Raw genomic sequence first — 24,917 nt, 5'->3', positions numbered from 1 at the left:
TGAGCTTGGGCATAGCATGCTTCCAAGGCAACCTCCAGGCTAGGAGGTACAGATCCTAGATAGGAGCACACTGCAGGTGGGCATGGGGCTGGTCAGTGTCTGCCTTTCTCCACCTTTCTAACTGATAGAGAAAAAGAAGAGGGGGGAGGGAAAGAAAAGTTTAACAAAACAAAACAAGAAAAAAAAAAAGAAGAAAGAAAAATAGAAAGAAGTGGAGGGTGGGGATTTTATTTATTTGGCAACTACTGTTACTTTGTGTGGGCTTTTCTGGTGGCTCAGTGGTAAAGAATTCACCTGCCAATGCAGGAAACACGGGTTTGATCCCTGGGCTGAAAGGTCCCCTGGAGAAGGAAATGGCTACCTTTCCTGCCTGGGAAATCACATGGACTGACGAGCCTCGTGGGCTACAGTCCATGGGGTTGCAAAGAGTCAGACACGACTTAGCAACTAAACAACAGCAACAATTATTATATGTAAGGCACCTCATCGACTTCTCAAAGCGACCCCATGACAAAGGCATTTTATTATCCCCATTTTACAGATGAACCTACTGAATTTAAATCAGTTAAGTAAAATCCTCCCAAATCGCACAACTGGCAGGTTAAAGATGTGGAATTCAAAGTCAGGTCTTCCTTCCCTACTCAAAACCCTTTAGTAGTTTACTGTTACTTACATACAAAGTTTCTCCTTGATCTACTCCTGTAAGTTAGTGGAATATGAAAACTTCTGGCCTGTAACACAGAACAGACATCTGATCCTGGCTCTGCCAGTCATAGTACCACTGGGATGATGCTCCAGTCATTCTCTCTGGGTTTCACTTTCTTTGTCAGTAAATGAATAAACTAGACTAATTGATGGAAAGGAAATTAACCCTGAGTATTCACTGGAAGAACTGATGCTGAAGCTGAAACTCCAATACTTTGGCCACCTGATGCAAAGAGCTGACTCAATGAAAAGACCCTAATGCTGGGAAGGATTGAGGGCAGGAGGAGAAAGGGGCAACAGAGAAAGAGATGGTTGGATGGCACCACCAACTTAATGGACATGGGTTTGAGCCAACTCTGGGAGAGAGTGAAGGACAGGGAAGCCTGGCATGCTGCAGCCCATGGGGTTGTGAAGAGTCAGACACGACTTAGGGACTGAGCAACAACAAAGGCACCGCCAGTCCTAACAGTTTAGGATTCTTTCCACTTTAACCTTTGGTTAATCTCCTATAACCAACTATATTCCAAACTACACTGAAAAAGCCTTCATTCCCATTAATACCTCATACTTTCCCAGGCTGTACCTGCCTAATCCTTCATGCCTAAATCCTCCACATCTTCCAAATGCTTTCTTTTCCAGAATGGCATATTTTATCCTTTGAATTAGAAACAATATCTCATTTATCTGGAGACTCCAAGTGTTTTCTTCATATCTTCCTTAAAATTTCAAATTGTATATCTTGTCCTGTCCTATATATGAAGTCTGTGAAGTTACTGAATGTAATTATGAAGCACCATGTAGAGCATAGATTCTGGAGCCATATTGCCTGGCCTATAGTCTTGACCCCCCCCCCCCACTTTCTAGCTATGCAACATTGGGCAAATTATTTCTGTGCCTCAGTTTCCTCCTCTGCAATATGGAAGAATAGTGTGGACTGTGAAGTTTAAATGAGTTAGTAGCAATGTATTTAAAATGCTTAGGGTAACTCCTGGCACATAATAACCCCTATGTGTGCATTTGCTATTTTATTAAAAATTACTGATTTTTTCCTTCTTAGTTTTTAGTACTTTAAGTATGCAGGCTATCTTTCTTGTGATCTTGTAAATTTTATGAATGCAGAAATGTTTTATTTTTCTTTGTATCTTTTTGACCTAGGGTCTTATATATAGCAAAGACCCAATAAATAATTGATGAATGTATCTATGTGTATGTGCCATGTATTATTATTATGTTCATATCTGTCTTTACCCTTCTTTGTTGCAACTCTTGTTGCAATAAAATTGTTATTGTTTCAATAAAATATTGTTCTAGTTGCAATAGACATTGTTTCCCTTCTGCATAAGTTCTATAGCAGGAACTGTCTTATCACTTGCTTCTTTGTATTATAACAATATGCTCATATTAAAGTCCTTGAAGTTTTTTCACTTTGTGGGGTTTATCATTTCCCACCAAAATGTAGAGCACATATTAGCTACTTAGCTGTGTAATTTGTGGAATGAATAAACAAAGAAATTATGGACAAATAATACATGCTTCATAAATCTAGACACTGGCACTTCTCTCTCTAACCCACTACCAAGTATAAGACACTAAAATTTAAACCACATTCAACTGTATTCTCTACCCCAAACTACAGTGAAGAATAGACTTTCTTAGGTGTTCATTCAAAACAGAACTAAATCTCTATTATTCTTTTCTGCAAAACTTTCAAATGTCTACTTGACAGAATATGTTACTCTGTGGGTAGAAACTTGGAAGGTCTGAGCCACTAGACAGACCCTGAGTGATTTCTTCAAAACAGTCTAGAATAACAATTGATGAGTCTTCAAATCAACATGAATTAGTTTCTTTACAGATAAAATAAACTAACTTTTCTAGGTATTAGTGATACTTTCCCATCACTGAGGGATAGTTTTCAAATTTCCCTTTATTGTTTTTAGCCAATTTGATTAATTGTATCTGCAATGCTGACTAAACAGAATGTCTTGGTCAGAATGAAGGAAATGAAATGAGTTTGTCTGAGAGTCAACAAGTTTAGTTAATGTCTCATTTTCTTTTAAACCCATGACATTAAAGACATTGATAGGGCAATGTATCAGTTATCATGGGCAAAATAATCATGATACTATTTTTTTCGTAATATTATTAATAAATATAATTTTCTTGAAGATAAACTATCTTATTGATCTCTAAGTCCCCTAATCCCTAGCACAGATGTAATAGATATTATTATCTACTCAAATCCTTTCTCCTCTTCTCCCTTGCCCACAGAAACCCAATTATATTCAGGTACTAGAATACAACCTGCTTTCAGAGATGTTAATCCTCTCTACCAGCTGGGGAAGAGGGGTAAATCTTCATTAATCTTTGTAAACCTGTGGTGGTAATCGGAACCCTTTTATCAGTGATGTATTAATAATGGGTGTGTGCCACAATTCTGGTTTATGAAAGCTGAGGGGAAGCTTTTCAACTTAGGGAGAGCTGTTTTTGTCCTTAAAAAGGAATGAAAAACAGACTCAATTTCTTTTCAGCCTGTGGCTATCGCAACCTGCGTGTGAAACTTGGAACTGTAATTGCCATCTTATGCCTTGAAAAGAATCAACCTAAGACAACAAGGAAAACTCTGAGGATTGAAGAACTAAAAGACTGCATAAATCTGCTTCCTAATGATACCTCTGGGTCATTAACTCAACCAACCATGAAATTTGCCTCCCTCTAGATTTCTTGTAAGAAAGAAATTTTTGAGCTGATTTTTCTGTTATTTGACCCAAAGCATCCTAACTGATAGAGTTGGGATATTTATATGATTTACTACCTAAAGGATTTATTATTCTTAATATTAGCATTGATAATACCTAATAATAATAAAAATAATAATAATTTGCAACCCTTATTTTATTCTGTAAAAAAACAGTATACCAGGCACTTGTATAGAGAGTGACAGAGGATGAGATGGTTGGATGGCATCACCAGCTCAATGGACATGAACTTGAGCAAACACCGGGAGACAGGGGAGGACAGGGAAGCCTGACGTGTTGCAGTCCATGGAGTCACAAAGAGTCCGACATGGCTTAGCGACTGAACAACAAGGCACTTGTATGAATTATTTTATCTAATACCAATATTTGATTGAAATAGTTGTTACTGCTCTCATTTTACATGTTAAAAAAGCAAAAGCAAAAAATATAGAAGGCTTAAAAAGGTTAAATAACTTGATATAATGTTCACAGCAAGTGAAAGCAGATTCCAGGAAATATCTCACAGGAACTAGTGGCATAAACATAACCTCTGATCAAATACTGAATGAACAATAATCTGTGAAGACCCAGAAGCAACTCCTAGGAAAATCATTCCCACCCTTGAATGTCTGAAAGACTGCACACATGCAAAAGGCCATGTCCTTTTAAGAGTAATTGGAGAGAAAAAAATCCAAGGTACTAGTTTCTGGTTGAATGCGGTGGCAAAAATGTAAACTTGAATCTTTATAGCAGCCTCCATACCTACACACGTTCAATGGTAAAAGGAAAAAATCTAACTGGCCAAGTAGACTGAAGCACAATTTTTGACAAATAAGTGGTTTATGTTGAAGTAGGAGCAATCGTTAGGTATCTAAGCTAAAAGATTTTTTAAAAAATTAAGCAGGGATATGAGAGCTTTTTGACCACTGGGAAGGGAAGTAAACTGCAAAGACTTAATTCAGCTAAGTTGTTAAACAAATGACCAAACAAGCAATAACAAGATCAAGGCTCTAGGGATGGGGTAGAGTATAGTATTCAGAGTTGCTATATTATATTATTTCAAATGTCTAGCTTTCAATCAAAAATTATAAGACATGGAAAGACACAGGGAACTGCAATCCATACACAGGAATAAAAGCAGGCAATAGAAATTGGCTTGAGGAGGCCCAGGTGGTAGACTCAGCAGATGATTACTCAAAGCAGTCATCATAAATATCTTCAAAATTAAAAGAAACCACACCTAAGGAGTTGAAGAATGATAACAGTGTCTCACCAAATACAGAAACACACACACACACACACACACACACACAATAGAAATTATAAAAGAGATCAAATGAAAGTTCTGGAGTTAAAAAGTTTGATAAAATGAAAAACTCATTAGAGGGGATCAACAGTAAATATGAGCTGACCAAAGGAAGAGTTATTAAACTGAGAAGTAGATCAATAGAGATTATACATCCTGAATAACAAAGGTAAGAAAAAAGAAAAAGTGAGGCCTCAGACAGATTTGGGACACCATTAAGAAATTAACCATATGTATAATGAGAATATCAGAACAGAAGAAAAAGGACAAAAAAAAATGCTCAAAAAATAATGCCCCCCCCACCATTTTTTTAATTTCTCAAATTTGAAAAAAAACAAAATGAAATATTCTACACATCCAAGAAGCACTATCAACTCCAAGTATCCTCAGTTCAGTTCAGTCGCTCAGTCATGTCCGACTCTTTGCGACCCCATGAATCGCTGCACGCCAGGCCTCCCTGTCCATCACCAACTCCCGGAGTTCACTCAAACTCATGTCCATCGAGTCGGTGATGCCATCCAGCTGTCTCATCCTCTGTCGTCCCCTTTTCCTCCTGCCCCCAATCCCTCCCAGCATCAGAGTCTTTTCCAATGAGTCAACTCTTCGCATGAGGTGGCCAAAGTACTGGAGTTTCAGCTTTAGCATCATTCCTTCCAAAGAAATCCCAGGGCTGATCTCCTGTAGAATAGACTGGTTGGATCTCCTTGCAGTCCAAGGGACTCTCAAGAGTCTTCTCCAACACCACAGTTCAAAAGCATCAATTCTTCAGCACTCAGATTTCTTCACAGTCCAACTCTCACATCCATACATGACCACTGGAAAAACCATAGCCTTGCCTAGATGGACCTTTGTTGGCAAAGTAATGTCTCTGCTTTTCAATATGCTATCTAGGTTGGTCATATTTACATTCAATTGCATCACAATAAAATGTTAAAATCTAGAGATAAAGAGAAAGACTGGTAAGCAGTAAGAATAAAACAACTTCTTATGCAGACAGTAAAGAATCTGCCTATAATGTGGGAGACTTGGGTTCAATCCTTAGGTTGAGAAGATTCCCTGGAGAGAAGGGAATAGCTACCCACTCCAGTATTCTGGCCTGGAGAATTCCATGGACTGTTTAGTCCATGGAGTTGCAAAGAGTTGGACATGACTGAGTGACTTTCACTTCACTTATTACCCAGAAGAGAACTATAACATAACATAGCTGACATCTCACCAGAAACAATAGAGGACAGATAGGCAGTAGGAAAGTGAAAGTGTTCAGTCATGTCCTTTGCGGCCCCAGGGAGTAGCCTGCCATGCTCCTCTGTCCATAGGATTTCCTAGGCAAGAATATTGGAGTGGGTTGCCATTTCTTTCTCCAGGGATCTTCCCAACCCAGGAACTGAATCCAGATATTCTCAATTGCAGGCAGATTCTTTATCATCTGAGCCACCAGGAAGGCCCAGGTAGTAGGAGAACATATTCAAAATTCTGAAAGCAAAAAATTCCTCAACTAAGAATTTCACATCATCAAGTAAAACTATCTTTCAAAAATAAAGGCGAAAACAAATACATTCCTAGATTAAAGGAAAAAGTAAGATAATTTCAGCAATTTGCCAGCAAAACTGGTAAGAAATATTATAAAGAAGTTCACAAGTCATACAGATTGCCAAAAGGCACATGAAAAGATGCTCAACATAGTTTTTTCTAATTATTAGAAAATGCAAACTAAAACTACAGTGATGTATCATCTCACACTGGTCAGAAATGCCATCATTAAAAAATCTGCAAATAATAAATGCTGGAGAGGGTGTAGACAAAAGGGAATCCTTCCACACTGTCGAGGGAATATAAATTGGTGCAGTCACTATGAAGAACAATATGGAGGTTCCTTAAAAAACTAAAAATAGAGCTACAATATAATCCTACAATTCCACTCCCAGGCTTATATCCAGAGAAAACTCTAACTTGAAAAGATACATGCACCAGCAATGTTCATTGCAGCACTATTTTCAGTAGCCAAGACATGGAAGCAACCCAAGTGCCCATTGACACAAGAACGGATAAAGAAGATGTAGTATAATCATACAATAAGATATTACTCAGCCATTAAAAAGAATGAAATAATGCCATCTGCAGCAACATGGATGAACCTAGAAATGATCATGCTAAGTGAAATAAGTCAGACAGAGAAAGATAAATATCATCTAATATCACTTATTTGTGGAATCTAAAAAATAATGACACAAATTAACTTATATACAAAACAGAAACAGATCCACAGACATAGAAAACAAACTTATACTTGCCACAGCGGGTAGCAAGAGAGGGGAGAGGATAAGTTAGGAATTTGGGATTAGCCTATACATACTACTATATATAAAATAAACAACAAGGACCTACTAAATAGCACAGGAAACTATGCTCAGTATCTTGTAATAACCTATAATGGAAAGGGTTATGAAAAAGCACACACACACACACACACACACGAGTCACTTTGTTACACTTGAAACTAACACACATTGTAAATTAACTCTATTTAATTAAAAAATGAAGGAAAATAAAAATTGAAAGAAAAAAAAACAACTATAGACTATGTACTGCTACTAAGTCGCTTTAGTTGTGTCCGACTCTATACGACCCCATAGATGGCAGCCTACCAGGCTCCCCCGTCCCTGGGATTCTCCAGGCAAGAACACTGGAGTGGGTTGCCATTTCCTTCTCCAATGCATGAAAGTGAAGTCTCTCAGTTGTGTCCGACTCTTAGTGACCCCATGGACTGCAGCCCACCAGGCTCCTCCGTCCATGGGATTTTCCAGGCAAGAGTACTGGAGTGGGGTGCCATTGCCTTCTCCTATATACTATGTACAGGAAATACAATTTAGATTAAAGATACAAGTAGGTTGAAAGTAAAAGTGTGGAAAGGTATCTCAAAAATGAACAGTTTTACTAATGTCAGACTAAATAAATTTTAAAACAAAAAAATGTTACTAAAGATAATAGAGAACTATAATGATGAAAAGGTCATTCCATCAGTAATATGTAACAACTATAAACATATATTGGAGAAAGAAATGGCAACCCACTGCAGTTTCCTTGCCTGGAGAATTCCATGCACAGAGGTGCCTGGAGGGCTACAGTTCAGAGTCAGACATGACTTAGTGACTAAACAATAAACATACATTCTCCTAACAACTGAGGTCAGAAATACATGAAACAAATCTGAAAGAATTGATGGGAGAAACAGATAATTCAATAATAGGTGAAGAGTTCAAGACTCAGTTTAAATAACGGATATCACAAGGCAGAAGATCAATAGCAGAATAAGACTTGAGCAAGACTATAAAACAAATAGCACTAACAGACATCTGTAAAACACTTCACGCAATGATAGCAGAAGACACATTCTTCTCCAGTACATATGGAACATTCTCCAGTATAGACCATAAAACAGGTATCAATAAATTTAAAAGGACTGAAATTATACAAAGTATATTCTCAGACAAAAATTAAATTAGAAATTGATAACAAAGGGAAGTTGGGCAATTCACAAATATGTAAAAATAATTAAACCTCTTGAATAAATAAGCAAATACTAACAGATAAGATGAGAAAATATTTTCATGATTTAAACTGAAACATTGCATACCAAAACTTATGGAAGGCAGTTAAAGAAGGGCTCAGTGGGAAAATTAGAGCTGTAAATGTCTATTTTGAACACATAATAAAGATCTCAAAACTTTCGTGCTATACCTACTTTGAATACACCTACAATCTTTAACTTACTAATAAGATTAAATTAGTAATTTTAAAACTTTTCATAAGGAAAACCCCAGGAGTTTGCAGTTTCATCAACAAATTTTACCATGTGGAAAGAAGGATTAATACCAATTCTTCCAGAAAACATAATTGGAGGGAACACCTCCCAACTTACTACATGAGACAATTACCTCATCCCTGAACAGGAAAAAAAGTCACCATAAAAACAAAAACACCCCCTGCAGAAAAACTACAGGCCAGTATGCGCAGAAATACAGATGCAAAAAATCCTCAAAATGTACGAGCAAACTTAATCCAACAATATTTTAAAAGGATGATTCATAATCACATGAGAATTGTCTTTTGGGGATAATTCATAAATTCAAGATTGGTTTAATGTAGAAAATCAATCAATGTAATATACCAGGCATATCTATAGAGATGTAGATGTGCGCTTGCTTAGGCTCAGATCGGAGGATGGGGAGTGACTACTGAAAGGAAAAATATTTCCTTTGGGAAAGATAAAAATACATTTAGACTGTGATGATCGCATAATTCTCTGGTTCTACCAAAAGAATTGTGCATTTTAAAAGGGTAAATGTTTTGATATGTGAATTATATTTTTATATAGATGTCAAAAAATAAGAAAAGGAAAAGTAAATCATTAAATTGATCTTAAGAGTATGAGTGTGCTCAGTTGTTCACTTTTGTCTGACTCTCTGATGCCATGGACTATAGCCCACTAGGCTCCTCTGTCCATGGAATCTCCCAAGCAAGAATACTGAAGTGGGTTGCCATTTCCTACTCCAGGCAATCTTCTCAATGCAGGGATCAGGCCCGGGTCTCTTGCATCTCCTGTGTCAGCAGGTGGATTCTTTACTATTGCATCACCTGGGAAATCCTTGATCTTAAGTATTAGTTCATAAAAATCAATGCTAATAAGTTTCAAGTATATTTGTAAAATCCATTCTATACATTTATTTTCACTGCCACCTCTAAGGCCTAAAGTTAGTATCCAAAGACCTACAACTGAATAGTTTCTGCTAAGCTCTTCTGAATTTCACTTTAATTTACATAAATTCACCAAATATATGCTGAGCATGCATACTAGATATTCTGATAGGTACTGTAGTGGATAGACACATAAATGCTTAAAAATAATCATCAAAGCATCTACTCTGAAGTAAAATTATTTTTATTTAAAGTGCAAATTTCATTCAGGGTTAAAATGTTTTTAGAAGAGTACCTTGGAGTTTCAGGTTAGATGATATTTTCATCTATAAGATGAACTTCATTTATTTATTTACATTTCTATATTGTAATTTACCTTTTTCTTAAATTATGTCAGTTACCATATGCTTTATATTAACTAGGCATGGTAAGAAAATGTGAGATTGTTAGTTATTCAGAAGTCCTGGACAATTTTTTTATTCTGCTATCATTTTTATTTTAGGAATTATTCAGTTCTTACTTGATCCTAGTCACTGAGGTATGTAGGAGTATGTTTATTTAATAGTTTCAAAATTATTTTTAGAGTGGAAATCATTCCTGCAACATAGCTAGTAAGTGATTTGGACCTCATTCTTCTAACTTCATTATTCTTTTAAACGCCTTCAGTACCAGAAAGCTGCCATTATATAGGAACCAGGCTCAGAGAAAGTCAGATGGAATTAAGTGTCTGAAGTTATTTCTGGGCCACTCAAACTAAGGAAGGAGAGTGGAAGAAGAGTTTACCATGGGGTAAAAATACCAATGTCAAACTAAGAAAAGGACAAGCAGAGAGCCAGGGACCTATGCAACAAGAAATTTGGGCTGGAGCCAAGGGACCAGATTCTTATTTAGGGTCTGTCATTAAGTTCCTGTGTAATTTGAGTAAGCCATTCAAACTCCCCAGGCCTCCACTGCCTCATCAATAAAATAAGAATATTGGTATAAATATCTCCAAGATATTTTCCAGCCCTTTTATTTTATGGCTCTTGGTTAGCAACTCTCCAGACTGGCTGCCCTATTTTCTCCATGTGTTCAAGTAAACAGGTGAAACTCACTCAGCAGCTCAATTTTCTTGACACGCTGTATGATCCTTAGACCATCTTAGATTTGCTACTTTAAATTTCATTAACACAGACTCATCAATTACTTTTTTTAAAGTTGTCTTGCTTCTTTCTAACCGGCTCTTACTTTTAAAATGGCATTCTCTTGTATGTTTAAATGCTCTCTTTCTATGGTGCATGAGTACATTTTAAAATCTTTTCTCTCCAGGATGCAGAGAAAAGGGAATATTACTTTACTCAGCCATAAAGAATAAAGAAACAACGTCATTTACAGCAACATAGATGGACCTAGAGATTATCATACTAAGTAAAGGAAGTCAAACAGAGGAAGACAATACCATATGACATCATTTATATGTGGAATCTAAAATACAACATAAATGAACATATTTATGAAACAGACTCACAACTCACTTGTGGTTGCCCCAAGACAATAGGCTTGTGGTTGCCAATATGGAGGGGAGTGGGAGGGGGAAGGACTGGGAGTTTGGCATTAGGAACTGCAAGCTATTATATATAGGATGAGCAACAAAGTTCTATTGCACAGAAGGGAACTAAATTGAATATTCTATGATAAATCATAATGGAAAAGAATATATATGTGTATAACTGAGTTGCTGTTGTACAGCAGAAATTAACACAGCATTGTAAATCAACTATACTTCAAAGAAACTAAAATCTTACTTCTCTGTCTTTGAATATTTGGAGTTTCATCAGTGATCACTTCAATTTTTATATTTTTCATGGACTACTTCAAAAGGTTAAATTTGGGTCAGTTTAAGAATGGTTTGTGGGCTGTTATTTGGATAAATTATCTACTTACACTGTCATGCAATGAAATGATTGTGTAGTTTTTACACAGGACCTTAGTTTAGTCTGGAAAATTCATATTTGATGATTCTCTTGTGGGAGTGGTTATTGTCTATTGGATATATTCAACAGAAATGTATCCAATGCCACTGACTTCATAATAGTTCTTCCTGAAATACAGTAGGAAAAATTGGAAGGAATTTAGGATGGTGAACATTTTTTGCCAAAACAAATACATAGAGGACTGAGAGTCACTCCCGTTAACTTTAGAGACATGAGTACAAGATAAAGGAGGTGGAGTTAGGTTAGAAGCCAACTAGGGAGAAAATGAAATGCAGGCAAATCTAATCAGGCCGCTAGACAGGGCACCATGCCGAGAACAAACACTCTGAAAGAAATGCTCCTGACCTATTCCCTGAAGAATCTTTAGCATCTGGGCTTTACTGAGCCATATGCTGATTAATTAAACTTAAAGTTCAGGAAGGTGGAATAGCTTTTATTTTTGCATTCATGATGTCATATGTACACATTAATTTCCTGAAAAAAAAATAATGTGGTACAAAATAAAATCAAAATATCACTAGGGCATTGACATGATACTACCAGGAAGACACTGAGTACTTAACTCAAAGCCTGGAAACTGAGTCGAATGGTCTCAATGCCTATTTTCAAATCTTTTCCTTGATTTTCTTCAATGGAAGAGCATCATGCTCAGTATCATTGACACAATGGTCTTGGACTTAGTCATATATATGTGTGTGTGTGTGTGTGTGTGTGTATCCCCTGGAGGAGGGCATGGCAACCCACTCCAGTATCTTGCCTGGAGAATCCCATGGACAGAGGAGCCTGGCAGGCTTCAGTAGGAAACGACTGAAGTGACTTAGCATGCACATAGCACACACACATGCACACATACACACTCTCACATATATATATATATATATTTTAAACCTTTTCTAAGGAGATCAAGATTGCCAGGAGAAATATCAATAACCTCAGATATGCAGATGACACCACCCTTACGGCAGAAAGTGAAGAGGAACTCAAAAGCCTCTTGATGAAAGTGAAAGTGGAGAGTGAAAAAGTTGGCTTAAAGCTCAACATTCAGAAAACGAAGATCATGGCATCCAGTCCCACCACTTCATGGGAAATAGATGGGGAAACAGTGGAAACAGTGTCAGACTTTATTTTTCTGGGCTCCAAAATCACTGCAGATGGCGACTGCAGCCATGAAATTAAAAGACGCTTACTCCTTGGAAGGAAAGTTATGACCAACCTAGATAGCATGTTGAAAAGCAGAGACATTACTTTGCCAACAAAGGTCCATCTAGGCAAGGCTATGGTTTTTCCTGTGGTCATGTATGGATGTGAGAGTTGCACTGTGAAGAAGGCTGAACGCCGAAGAATTGATGCTTTTGAACTGTGGTGTTGGAGAAGACTCTTGAGAGTCCCTTGGACTGCAAGGAGATACAACCAGTCCATTCTGAAGGAGATTAGCCCTGGGATTTCTTTGGAAGGAATGATGCTAAAGCTGAAACTCCAGTACTTTGGCCACCTCATGCGGAGAGTTGACTCATTGGAAAAGACTCAGATGCTGGGAGGGATTGGGGGCAGGAGGAAAAGGGGACGACAGAGGATGAGACAGCTGGATGGCATCACTGACTCGATGGACATGAGTTTGAGTGAACTCCGGGAGTTGGTGATGGACAGGGAGGCCTGGCGTGCTTGTGACTCATGGGGTTGCAAACAGTCGGACACGACTGAGCGACTGAACTGAACTGAAGGAGATCAAGACTGGTTTACAATCATTGAGGGGTGACTGACACACAAAAATAAATGGAAAGCAAACTAAGTGTGATCTTTCTGCTTAGCTAGAAAGGACTTTAAAAACATGTAAGTATTAATGCATATATATGAAATCTAGAAAATGGTACTGATGAACTTATTTGCAGGGCAAGAATAGAGACACAGACATAGAGAATGAACTTGTGGACCCAGCAGGGGAAGGAGAGTGGGATGAACTAAAAGAGTAGAATTGAAATATATACATTCCTATGTGTAAAATAGCTAGCTAGTGGGAAGTTGCTGTATAGCACAGGCAGCTCAGCCAGGTGGTCTGTGATGACCCAGAGGGGTGGGATGAGAGGGGTGGGAGGGAGGCTCCAGAGGGAGGGGATATATGTATACTTACGGCTGATTAACGTTGTTGTGCAGCAGAAACCAACACAATATTGTAAAGCAATTATCCTCCAATTAAAATTTGAACTCTGTGGGAGAGGGAGAGGGTGGGGTGGTTTGGGAGAATGGCATTGAAACATGTATATTATCATATGTGAAACGAATCGCCAGTCCAGGTTCGATGCATGATACAGGGTGCTCGGGGCTGGTGCACTGGGATGAACCCAGAGGGATGGCATGCGGAGGGAGGTGGGAGGGGGGTTCAGGATGGAGAACACATGTACACCCATGGCAGATTCATGTCAGTGTATGGCAAAACCAATACAATATTGTAAAGTAATATAATTACTAATATAATATATATTAATTGATATTAAACAATAATTTAATATAAATAAATTTATATTAAAAAAGAAAAATATGAAAATAAATAAATAAAAATATGTAAAATTCTGAAATGGGTCAATTGTATATAATGGGAGCTTCTCTAGGATTCTTGGTTTCTATCCTATGGCCTCTTATTTTCCTGCCTGGTAGGGTCTATTTAATTATTTGAGTCATTCTGCCCTGTCTTCCCCCTCCTTGCTCTAAGACATTGAAGAAGATCAGATGAGTGTTTGAAAAATCTGTGTGGGAGGAGGAAGGAATCTGACTTTGCTTTAGAAAGGCAGAAAATATTTTAATGTTAGCCCATTTTAAGTTAAAAACTCAGGGTGAAACTCCCTTCCTTTAAAAAAAAATTGCCTTGATGCTTTTTACAACCACAGACAGCATATGCCTCCACGGCCAGCTCATTAGGGTGTTCCTGGGAACAGTGTGAACCCCTACAGGAATATGTGTCCCTCTGAGAAGCTACCCAGCATCTCCTCCCTTAGCACCTGCAGGCTTCCTACAAAGCTGAAAGGAAGCAAATGATTTTATGAGTGTAAGCCCACACCTCTGCTACCCTGGTTTTATTGATCTCCTCTGGGCTACACTGAAATCTCTTTTATTCCTGTACTTTTTATTTTGATTTTCTTAGATTCACAGTAGAAGTAAGCACTCCCACTAAAGTCAATTCACCCTCTATTGACAGAAAATTGGTCAGTGGTGAGACAACAAAACAGAACTGAAACTCGAAACTGTGGACAGACTCACTTTTCTGGAGATGAGTCTGCCTATTTGGGGTGACAGTGTGTTGTCAGTATTCTGTAACTGGCAAAGTCTCTTTCCTTCCTGGTATTTTGTCCCTGGGGGAGTGAAGAGCAACTTGAAAACATGTAAAGACAACACGTGCTCTTGAAAAGGGTCAAGTGAAAAAGGCTTCAGGCAGAGAGCTAGTGAAGGAGAGATCTGACTTGATCCTCCCTCAAGAGCATTCCTAACACCAGACATTTTTAAGGGCTGGCTCTGATGCTGAGAAATTCCTGCTAAGAAAGTATGAGAGGGGAAGGTTCAAAGTGTCTTACTTTACCAGTTAGTCAGAGAAGACATCTTCCCCAAAAGGTGGCCCATTGTCACCACCCACTCCTCTCCCATGACCTGACCCGGTCTCAGCAACCTCCTTCATACATTCGGACATCGGACCGTGGTGTGGTTACTGTCCCTTAGGTCCTCAGAGAGCTTGGGTCCTCTAAATCTCTGTTGTCTCAGCCCAAATGCCACCCTGCAGTAGAGCCCTTCTTGACCACTCAGCTGAAGCTGCATCTCCCACCCTTGTCTGTGTCACTCTATCCCATTACCCTGTTTTAGCATATTCATAGCACTTATCTCTTATGAAATGACCTTGTTCATTTTGTTTGTTCCCATGGATTTGTTTATTTGTCTCAATTTCCTGACCACAGTATAAGATCTAGAAAGGTAGGAACTGTATTTTTCGGATGCTCTGCTACATCCCCAGTGCCAGGGAAAGTACCTGGTACAAGATATTTGTGGAATAAATGAATTTGTGAGTGAATGAGAATCATCACAGGTAAGAAGATATTAACTATATTCAGAAGCAGGGAGTCTGTGCTCTCTGTTAGTTCTTTTATGTATCCTGCCCCCATGTTTCCATCAACACAGTAGGTAAAGATGCACATATCGAATCACACTTTTCAGGTCAGGGTGTGAAGTCAGGGTGACCAGGTGAAGACTTCACTATTTCATACATGAAGATACTTTTCTCTGAAACCAGTTTATCCAAGGAGGTAAGTACACAGACCCTAAAGTGCAATGCTGAGGTCACAGCCTGCCTACACAACTGGTTTAGTAGTGTGACCCTGGGCAAATTCACCTCCCTGTGCTTTATTTTCTTTGCTGTAAGTGAAAATAGATGACTTCCCTAACTGGGTTGTTGTAAAGATTAAATGAGTTAATATAAGTAATGTACTTAGGATAGCATCTGGCTTGTCATAGCACCATAAGTATTTCTTATTAATTCTATTATAATTCTCGCTTTATGTACTGTGCCTCTAAGTCTTAGGAATTTGCAACACTTCTTGCGCCACAGTTTATGACAGTATGGAGAAGGCTGTGGACCATTTGTCATAAAAATGCTCGTAAAAACATAAAGTACACACTATTACAAAGGAAGTAAGTATATTGAAATATTTATCAATATTTTAAAACCTGTGATATTGGTTTTATATACCTACTTTTTAAACACATTAAATAATAAGATACACTGTCAGGAATTAAAGCCACCTTAAATTCAAAGTAGTGAAGAAACAAATAATATTTCAAGATATTGACAGCAACAATGAATTCCATTAGTGAGAAAATCACAACTATTGCTAAAACTACTGTGGTTTGTTGTTATTACTAGCAATTGAAAGCTAAATTTCAGAGGTGAGAGGAAATGAAGATGCTAATTTTTTTCCCATTGTAGTTCAGACACCCTGATCACATCCATAGTTCACGTAATCCGAGATGAGAACCCCTGCTACTGATATTGTTTGAAACTTCTTTAACACCTATCCCAGGGCAGTTTGGCAAAATATACATAATTTTTATAAATGCATTTTTAGAAATAGACATATATCCAATAGAAATGCTTATGCAGATCCATACACAAGAACACTTACTACAGTCTATCTGAAATGGTGAGAGACCAGAAACAACCCACATGTCTGTTGACAGGAATTTGTTAAAATAATTTCATTAATCTGTACACTACAGAATACAAGTTTTGTTTCTGTTGGTTTGTTAAGGAAGATGAAGCCTGAAAGTTGTCTCTGTGTACTGACCGAAAGGGCACTCATCACTGAAATCAAAGTCACAAAACATATACAGTATTATCCATTCTTGTAAAAAAAAAAAAAAAAAACCCAGGTAATTGCATAGATATACCAATTTACAGTGGTTATGGGGGTGGGTGGTTGATTATGGGAAACTTTCACTTTCTACACATTTCTGTAATTAAACATTTCTTTTTTCCAATAAGCCTGTATCTTCAATTATCAAAACATGATGATTATTTTTGAAAAAAACAAACCCTGCTCTCCCAGATTTCCTGGCATCTAGAAGCTTATAATTTAGTAAATGGGTAAAGATCAAACATATTTATTATTATTTGCATGTCTGCAAGCAGGCAGCTCCATCTAACCCAAAGAGATAACCCCTTGGGGTTTTTCCCAGAATTCCTACATAAGAATGATGCTTTGGTTTTAAAGCCACGGCCTACAGGTTTTCTATTACTCAGACATGAACTAGCACTGAATCTCAAGAACTTTGAAATGTTTTGGGTCCGCTGGGTCTTTTCTGCCAATGTTTCTGGTTTTGGGACCCCTGTCTACCCATTCTTAAGCTGCTCCTTGATGTAAACTGGATGCTTGTTCATTTCATGTTCTTTGTTCTATCTGCCACAAAACATTACTTTCACTGTCCTCAGCAAGTACCTAGTCCATTCTGGTGACTGGGTCTCACCCTTCTAGCTGTCCTCACCTGGCTGCACTGCATTTGAAGATCAGAGAAGAGAGCAAACGTCAGGTTAGGGAGGCTGTAATGGGCACAACAACTGTACAGCTCCATCAACATATACATATTTAAACATCACCCAGCAATGCCAAATCAATGGCAATGATTCGTTCTAAGAATCCATGCTTCTTTTAAAAGAGAAAGGGGAGGGGGCTTGCTGCTTCCTCTTCCTTTAATTTACAGATCTCATCATTTCTCAACTCATAGCAATCTAGCTCCTATCTCTACCATACTTCTAATGTCTCCAACAAGCTCCAAGCTTGTTGCTGCTCTTTCCTTCTTTGTTCTCATGATATCTGATATTGCTGCTCACTGACACATCTGTGAAACTCTGTCCCCTTCATTTCTAGGACACCATGCTTTTGATTTCCCTCCTTCTTCTCCTTCATAGTTCTCTCTTTCCCACTCTTAAATACCAGGGCTACTCAGGGCTCTATTAATGGCTACAGAACGATGGCCCATAAGCATTTTAAAACTCAACATGTCCAATCCTAACTTTAGCAGTTTTCTCCCCAAACCCTCTCTTCTTTATTCTCCAATATTTTCTTTTTTTTTTTAATTTTATTTTATTTTTAAACTTTACAATATTGTATTGGTTTTGCCAAATATCAAAATGAATCCGCCACAGGTATACATGTGTTCCCCAACCTGAACCCTCCTCCCTCCTCCCTCCCCATACCATCCCTCTGGGTCATCCCAGTGCACCAGCCCCAAGTATCCAGTATTGTGCATCAAACCTGGACTGGCGACTCATTTCATACATGATATTATACATGTTTCAATGCCATTCTCCCAAATCTTCCCACTCTCTCCCTCTCCCACAGAGTCCATAAGACTGTTCTATACATCAGTGTCTCTTTTGCTGTCTCGTACACAGGGTTACTGTTACCATCTTTCTAAATTCCATATATATGCGTTAGTATACTGTATTGGTGTTTTTCTTTCTGGCTTACTTCACTCTGTATAATAGGCTCCAGCTTCATCCACCTCATTAGAACTGATTCAAATGTATTCTTTTTAATGGCTGAGTAATACTCCATTGTGTATATGTACCACAGCTTTCTTATCCATTCGTCTGTTGATGGACATCTAGGTTGCTTCCATGTCCTGGCTATTATAAACAGTGCTGCGATGAACATTGGGGTACACGTGTCTCTTTCCCTTCTGGTTTCTTCAGTGTGTATGCCCAGCAGTGGGATTGCTGGATCATAAGGCAGTTCTATTTCCAGTTTTTTAAGGAATCGCCACACTGTTCTCCATAGTGGCTGTACTAGTTTGCATTCCCACCAACAGTGTAAGAGGGTTCCCTTTTCTCCACACCCTCTCCAGCATTTATTGCTTGTAGACTTTTGGATCGCAGCCATTCTGACTGGCGTGAAATGGTACCTCACTGTGGTTTTGATTTGCATTTCTCTGATAATGAGTGATGTTGAGCATCTTGTCATCTGTTTGTTAGCCATCTGTATGTCTTCTTTGGAGAAATGTCTATTTAGTTCTTTGGCCCATTTTTTGATTGGGTCATTTATTTTTCTGGAATTGAGCTGTAGGAGTTGCTTGTATATTTTTGAGATTAGTTGTTTGTCAGTTGCTTCATTTGCTATTATTTTCTCCCATTCTGAAGGCTGTCTTTTCACCTTGCTAATAGTTTCCTTTGTTATGCAGAGGCTTTTAAGTTTAATTAGGTCCCATTTGTTTATTTTTGCTTTTATTTCCAGTATTCTGGCAGGTGGGTCATAGAGGATCCTGCTGTGATGTATGTCCGAGAGTGTTTTGCCTATGTTCTCCTCTAGGAGTTTTATAGTTTCTGGTCTTACGTTGAGATCTTTAATCCATTTTGAGTTTATTTTTGTGTATGGTGTTAGAAAGTGTTCTAGTTTCATTCTTTTACAAGTGGTTGACCAGTTTTCCCAGCACCACTTGTTAAAGAGATTGTCTTTTCTCCATTGTATATTCTTGCCTCCTTTGTCAAAGATAAGGTGTCCATAGGTGCGTGGATTTATCTCTGGGCTTTCTATTTTGTTCCATTGACCTATATTTCTGTCTTTGTGCCAGTACCATACTGTCTTGATGACTGTGGCTTTGTAGTAGAGCCTGAAGTCAGGTAGGTTGATTCCTCCAGTTCCATTCTTGTTTCTCAAGATAGCTTTGGCTATTTGAGGTTTTAGAAAACCCTAAAGACTCCACCAGAAAATTACTAGAACTAATCAACGATTATAGTAAAGTTTCAGGATATAAAATCAACACACAGAAATCCCTTGCATTCCTATACACTAATAACGAGAAAACAGAAAGAGAAATTAAGGAAACAATTCCATTCACCATTGCAATGGAAAGAATAGAATACTTAGGAATATATCTACCTAAAGAAACTAAAGACCTATATATAGAAAACTATAAAACATTGGTGAAAGAAATCAAAGAGGACACTAATAGATGGAGAAATATACCATGTTCATGCATTGGAAGAATCAATATAGTGAAAATGAGTATACTACCCAAAGCAATCTATAGATTCAATGCAATCCCTATCAAGCTACCAACGGTATTCTTCACAGAGCTAGAACAAATAATTTCACAATTTGTATTCTCCAATATTTTCTGTTCCAATACATGACATCCTGCTTTTCTACGAGTTCACAGCCAAACACTAAGCATCCTAGCAGAACGCTCCCTCTCACTCAGCCTTACAAACCCAACCTCTCTTTTGACTCCATAGCTTTTACTGTCTTAAAAGTCTTCAATCCATCGATTTCACCCCATTTTGGCTTAATTCAGAGTCTCATTACTCTTCACCTGGGCAACTACAACACTCTCTCAACCAGACTTCTTACCTCTAATTTGGTTAGTGTCTATTTACAAATAACTACATGTGATCTTTCTCAAGTCCAAATATGATTATGCCATTTCCTACTTAAATTTCACAGATTCCCATTGCATTTATTGGATAGGCCAAAAAGTCCATTTGTGTTTTTCCATAAGATGGTATGGAAAACCTGAATTAACTTTTTGACCCACCCAACAGTATTAAAGTAAAAAAAAAAAATCTTCATGGACCAACTAAAGTCTTCCACAATTTAGTTTCTGCCTTCTTCTCTAGGCTCATTTCCTACCATACCCACTATATACAGTTCAGTTCATTCACATGAAATAATTTGGTACATATCCCTTCTGAAAATGTGTCCCATGTCCACGAATTTATATATGAAAACCTCTCTACCTGAAGTACCCAATTTCTACACACCCCTCACCACCATTGTCACACAAATCCATACACACACCTCTAATACAAATCTAGCTAATGTGGACCTACTTTTGCAAACCCGTGTCATTGACCCATATAGCTTTCTTTTATCATTACCTCTACCTACCAGTCTCATTTAAATCTATCCTATGCTACCACTATCAAAGCACTGATTGTGCATGTGTGGTAAGTCGCTTCATCATGTTCAACTCTTTGTGACCCTATGGACTGTACCAAGGCTCTTACATCTCCTGCATTTCCAGGCAGATTCTTTACCACTAGTGCCAACTGGGAAGCCCCAAAGCACTGATTACTTGGCACTATATCTGTCATTAGGCCAGAAGCTTCTCAATCACAGAAATCTTGTCTTATCAGATTCAGTATCACCAGCAACCATTGGATACTCAACAAGTGTTTGTGGAATAAACAAATAGGTGATTTACTTTATGATACAAACTCCCATTCACTCCACTGCTCAGTCCCCACACTGAAAATCAGTTCATGTCACTCACTTTCCTAGAAGCCTCTCCCATACCATCATGAGAATAAACTGTAAGTTCCTTAATGTAGAAACTAAGACTTCATAATCTAACTCCAAACTGCTTCTCCAGAATTATTTCCTACATATATTGCCTAGGGATCATTTGCTATAGCCCCAGTCTACTGCTCATTTTTCCCTGAATTCTTACTTTCTCATGCTTTCAGACTTTGATCTAATAAAAGAGAATTCACAAATTAGTCTCATTTGGAAAATTTTTCTCAGGAAGAATTAATTTCAGGAGAATTAATTCACTCAATACAAAATATCTTTTCGTTATTTATCTATTTAATTTCCTCCCTTGAACTTATAATGTCCCCAGAGATGGAGAATTTGTCTCTTTTCTCTCTGCTTATCCTTTTCTATTCTTAACTCCAAGGCAGCAACTTGCACACAGTTGATAATCAATACACATTGGGTAAATCACATATATTCAACAGTAAAGTTTCATCTTATTTAAAAAATAAGTTTAAATTTTGAAGCCAATAATGCAAAATTATGCCTAAAATCTGTGTTCTTCTTATTCCTGCAACTTCAGAAATAAAATCCTGGACACAGGCAACAAAAAAGGACAAGAGGAATAGCATTAAACTAAAAAACTGCACAGCATAAGAAGCAATCAACAACATGAAAAGGCAAATTATAGGATGGGAGGAAATATTTGCAAACCATGTATCTGATAAAAGGTTAGTACTCAAAATATATAAGAAATTCTTACAACTGAAAGAAAAAAGCTGATTAAAAAATAGCCAAATGACTCGAATAGACCTTTCTTCAAAGAAGACATAAAGTTGGCCAATAGGTAGTTGAAAAGGTGCTCAGAATCACTAATTATCAGAGAAATGAAAATCAAAACCACAGTGAGACATTACCTTACAACTGTTACAATGGTTATTGCCAAAAAACAAAAGATAACAAGTGTTGTTGAGAATGTGGGGAAAAGGGAACCCTTGTACACTGTTAGTGGGATTGTAAACTGATGCCGCTATCATGGAAAACAGTATGGAAGTTCCTTAATAAATTAAAAATAGAACTTCCAGAAGATCCAGCAATCTTGTTTCTGAGTGTATATCCAAAGAAATTGAAATTAGAATCTTGAAAAGATATCTGTGTTCTCATGCTCATTACATCATAATTCAAAATAGCAAAGATATGAAAGCAACTTAAGTATTTATCATTGAATAAATGGATAAGGAAAATTCTGGCATATACATACAATGGAATATTATTCAGCCTTTAAAATTGAAGGAAACCCTGCCATTTGGAACAGCATGGATGAATATGGGAGATAGCATAATAAGTGAAATAAACCAGACACAGAATGACAAATAGTTATTAATGATCTCACCTTTATGAGGAATCTACAATAGTCAAACTAAAAAAGAAAAAGAAAAAAAACATAGTCAAACTGATAGAAGCAGAGACTTTCCATGGGGGAAAAGGGAAGGGAGAATGGGGAGGATGAGTCAAAGGATACAGAGTTTCAGTTATGCAAGATAAATCCTAGAGACCTACTGTATAGCACAATGCCTACAGTAAACAATACCACATCATATTCTTAAAATTTTGCTAAGTAGATAGAACTTAGATTGAGTTCTTATCACAAATAAAAGAGCATGGATGGCAATAAACTTACAGAAGTAAGAGATACGTTTATGGCACTGGCTGAGGTGGTGGCTTCATTGCTGTATACTTATCTCCAAATTCACTAATTGCACAATTGATTATGTATAGCTTTTTGTACATCAATCATACTTCAATAAAGTGGTTTTAAAAACTCTGAAAAATACGAATATCATTTATCCATTCACAGAAAAATAATCCTAAATATCATAACATTACTGTTAATTAAGAAACAGGTATATTAATAATTTAATAAAGAAGAATGAACATAATATGTGAAAGTAATAATAATATTCTATGAAGAAGCCATGCTTTCTGAGAAGGCAGTATCTGTTCAAGTAGATTGAGTATACATTCCCTTTACTGATTTTAAAAGAAATGGGGTATCCAAAGGATTATTCAAAGTTATTTCTAACAAAGCCTCCAGACTCTCAATGAGGTCAAGGTAGTCAGTAATATTAGACAAGACAAATCCCTATTTGAGGCATGCATGCATGCTAAGTTGCTTCAGTCATGTCCAACTCTTTGCCACCCATTAGACTGCAGCCCTTCAGGCTCCTCTGTCCATGGGATTCTCCAGGCAAGAACACTGGAGTGTACCGTTATGCCCTAAGCCAGGGTATCTTCCCAATCCAGAGACTGAACCCACATCTCTTATGTCTCCTGCATTGGCAGGCAGTTTCTTTATTAGTAGTGCCACCTGGGAAGCCCCCTATTTGAGGCAATCCCAGCTAATAATTTCTCTGTTAATACAAACAAAAGGGAAAACAAAGCTGGCATCTCTGGTTATCAGAACAGCTTGGAGTTTGCACCCCTAAGAATGTACTTCTCTCCTCTCAGCCTGTCCTCAAGTTCTTCCATTCCTCTCATCAGCGCAGGGAAATTCCAATGTGTTCTTATGTCGTTGACCAAAGATGAACACATCAACTGTGGTAGAAGCTGCTGGTCCCTGGTGACTGTGTCAGAAACCCATGTATTTCTCCAAGTATTACTCAGCAAGCAATACCTTCAGTAAATAAACGGCTTCTGCCTCCCCTATGCCTCAGACAATAACAACACAAACGAATCTAGATGCAGCAGGAGGCTGGGGGTAGATATGAGGTCAAGGTGGTTAAGGGGAGACAGAGAAAGAGTGATATCAAGGGAAATCCCCTTTCTGACTCTGGGTGTGGTTTTTTTTTTTTTTTTTTTGTCTCTGAAGTATCAGTTACATCAAATCTAGCTTAGTGAGCTTAACCTTCTGTTAGACTCTGGGTGGAGGAGGGGCTACAAAAGATTTTCACAAACTTGTGGAGCAGTCTGTTATTACACATGGAAAACAACTGGAAAGTAAAAAACGGCATTTTATAATCAAAGGTCAGTTATAATCAAATGATTCAGAATTCTTGTTTTGAGTAGTCAAGTTGAAGAGGTGCAAGAGCCAGAACTTATTTTTTTAATTTTAATTAATTTATTTATTTTAATTGGAGGCTAATTACTTTACAATGTTGTAGTGGTTTTTGCCATACACTGACATGAATCAGCCATGGGTGTACATGTGTTCCCCATCCTGAACCCCCTTCCCACCTCCTAAGAGCCAGAACTTATAAAGGAGGTTTTTCTGAACATGCAGCCTAAACTAACTGTGGAAATGTAAACTATTTTGACAGGCAGAGCATAGGCACCAACATATCATAAGGAGCTTGGAGAAATAAATTGGGACTTGCCCTTCTAACAAAATCCTGGAAACTTGAAATCTCTTATTTAAGATTTTCAAAGGTCATTTTATTTTAGGCTTTAACTCAATTCTACTTCCCTTCACAATTATTTAAAAATCTTGGTACTAAATTTACTTTATGTTCAGTTGCTTTTCTATGTGGAGTCCAGGAATCTTGAAATAAGAAACAGTGTTATCACGTGTAACATCAATAGCTGGTGGGAAGTTGCTGTATAACACAGGGAGCCCAGCCATGGTGCTCTGTGATGACCTAGAGGGGTGGGATGGGGGGTGGAGTAGCAGGGAGGTTCCAGAGGGAGGGGACATAAGTATACCTATGGCTGATTCATG

At 37.7% G+C, this 24,917-nt stretch overlaps 1 long non-coding RNA gene across 17 annotated transcripts in view; it reads right to left on the bottom strand.

Annotated features, from left to right (window-relative positions):
* The window catches only part of LOC129653031 (uncharacterized), a 438,049-nt gene that overhangs the window by 199,488 nt on the left and 213,644 nt on the right, over window positions 1-24,917 (bottom strand). Inside the window, exon 4 of one of the 17 annotated variants that reach the window (XR_008714916.1) lies at window positions 5,482-5,686. The exons of 14 other annotated variants lie outside the window; for them this stretch is intronic. This is a non-coding gene — a long non-coding RNA (uncharacterized LOC129653031). Of the gene's footprint in view, window positions 1-5,481; window positions 5,687-13,606; window positions 13,622-22,742; window positions 23,027-24,917 lie in introns of those variants that run through there. 2 more of the 17 variants (XR_008714918.1, XR_008714914.1) reach the window with 2 other exon arrangements.

This window comes from Bubalus kerabau, chromosome 5 (genome assembly GCF_029407905.1).
Source record: "Bubalus kerabau isolate K-KA32 ecotype Philippines breed swamp buffalo chromosome 5, PCC_UOA_SB_1v2, whole genome shotgun sequence".
NCBI lineage: Eukaryota > Metazoa > Chordata > Mammalia > Artiodactyla > Bovidae > Bubalus > Bubalus kerabau.
Note: the sequence above shows the minus strand (reverse complement) of the source record. Positions and strands in the feature narration are given on the sequence as shown.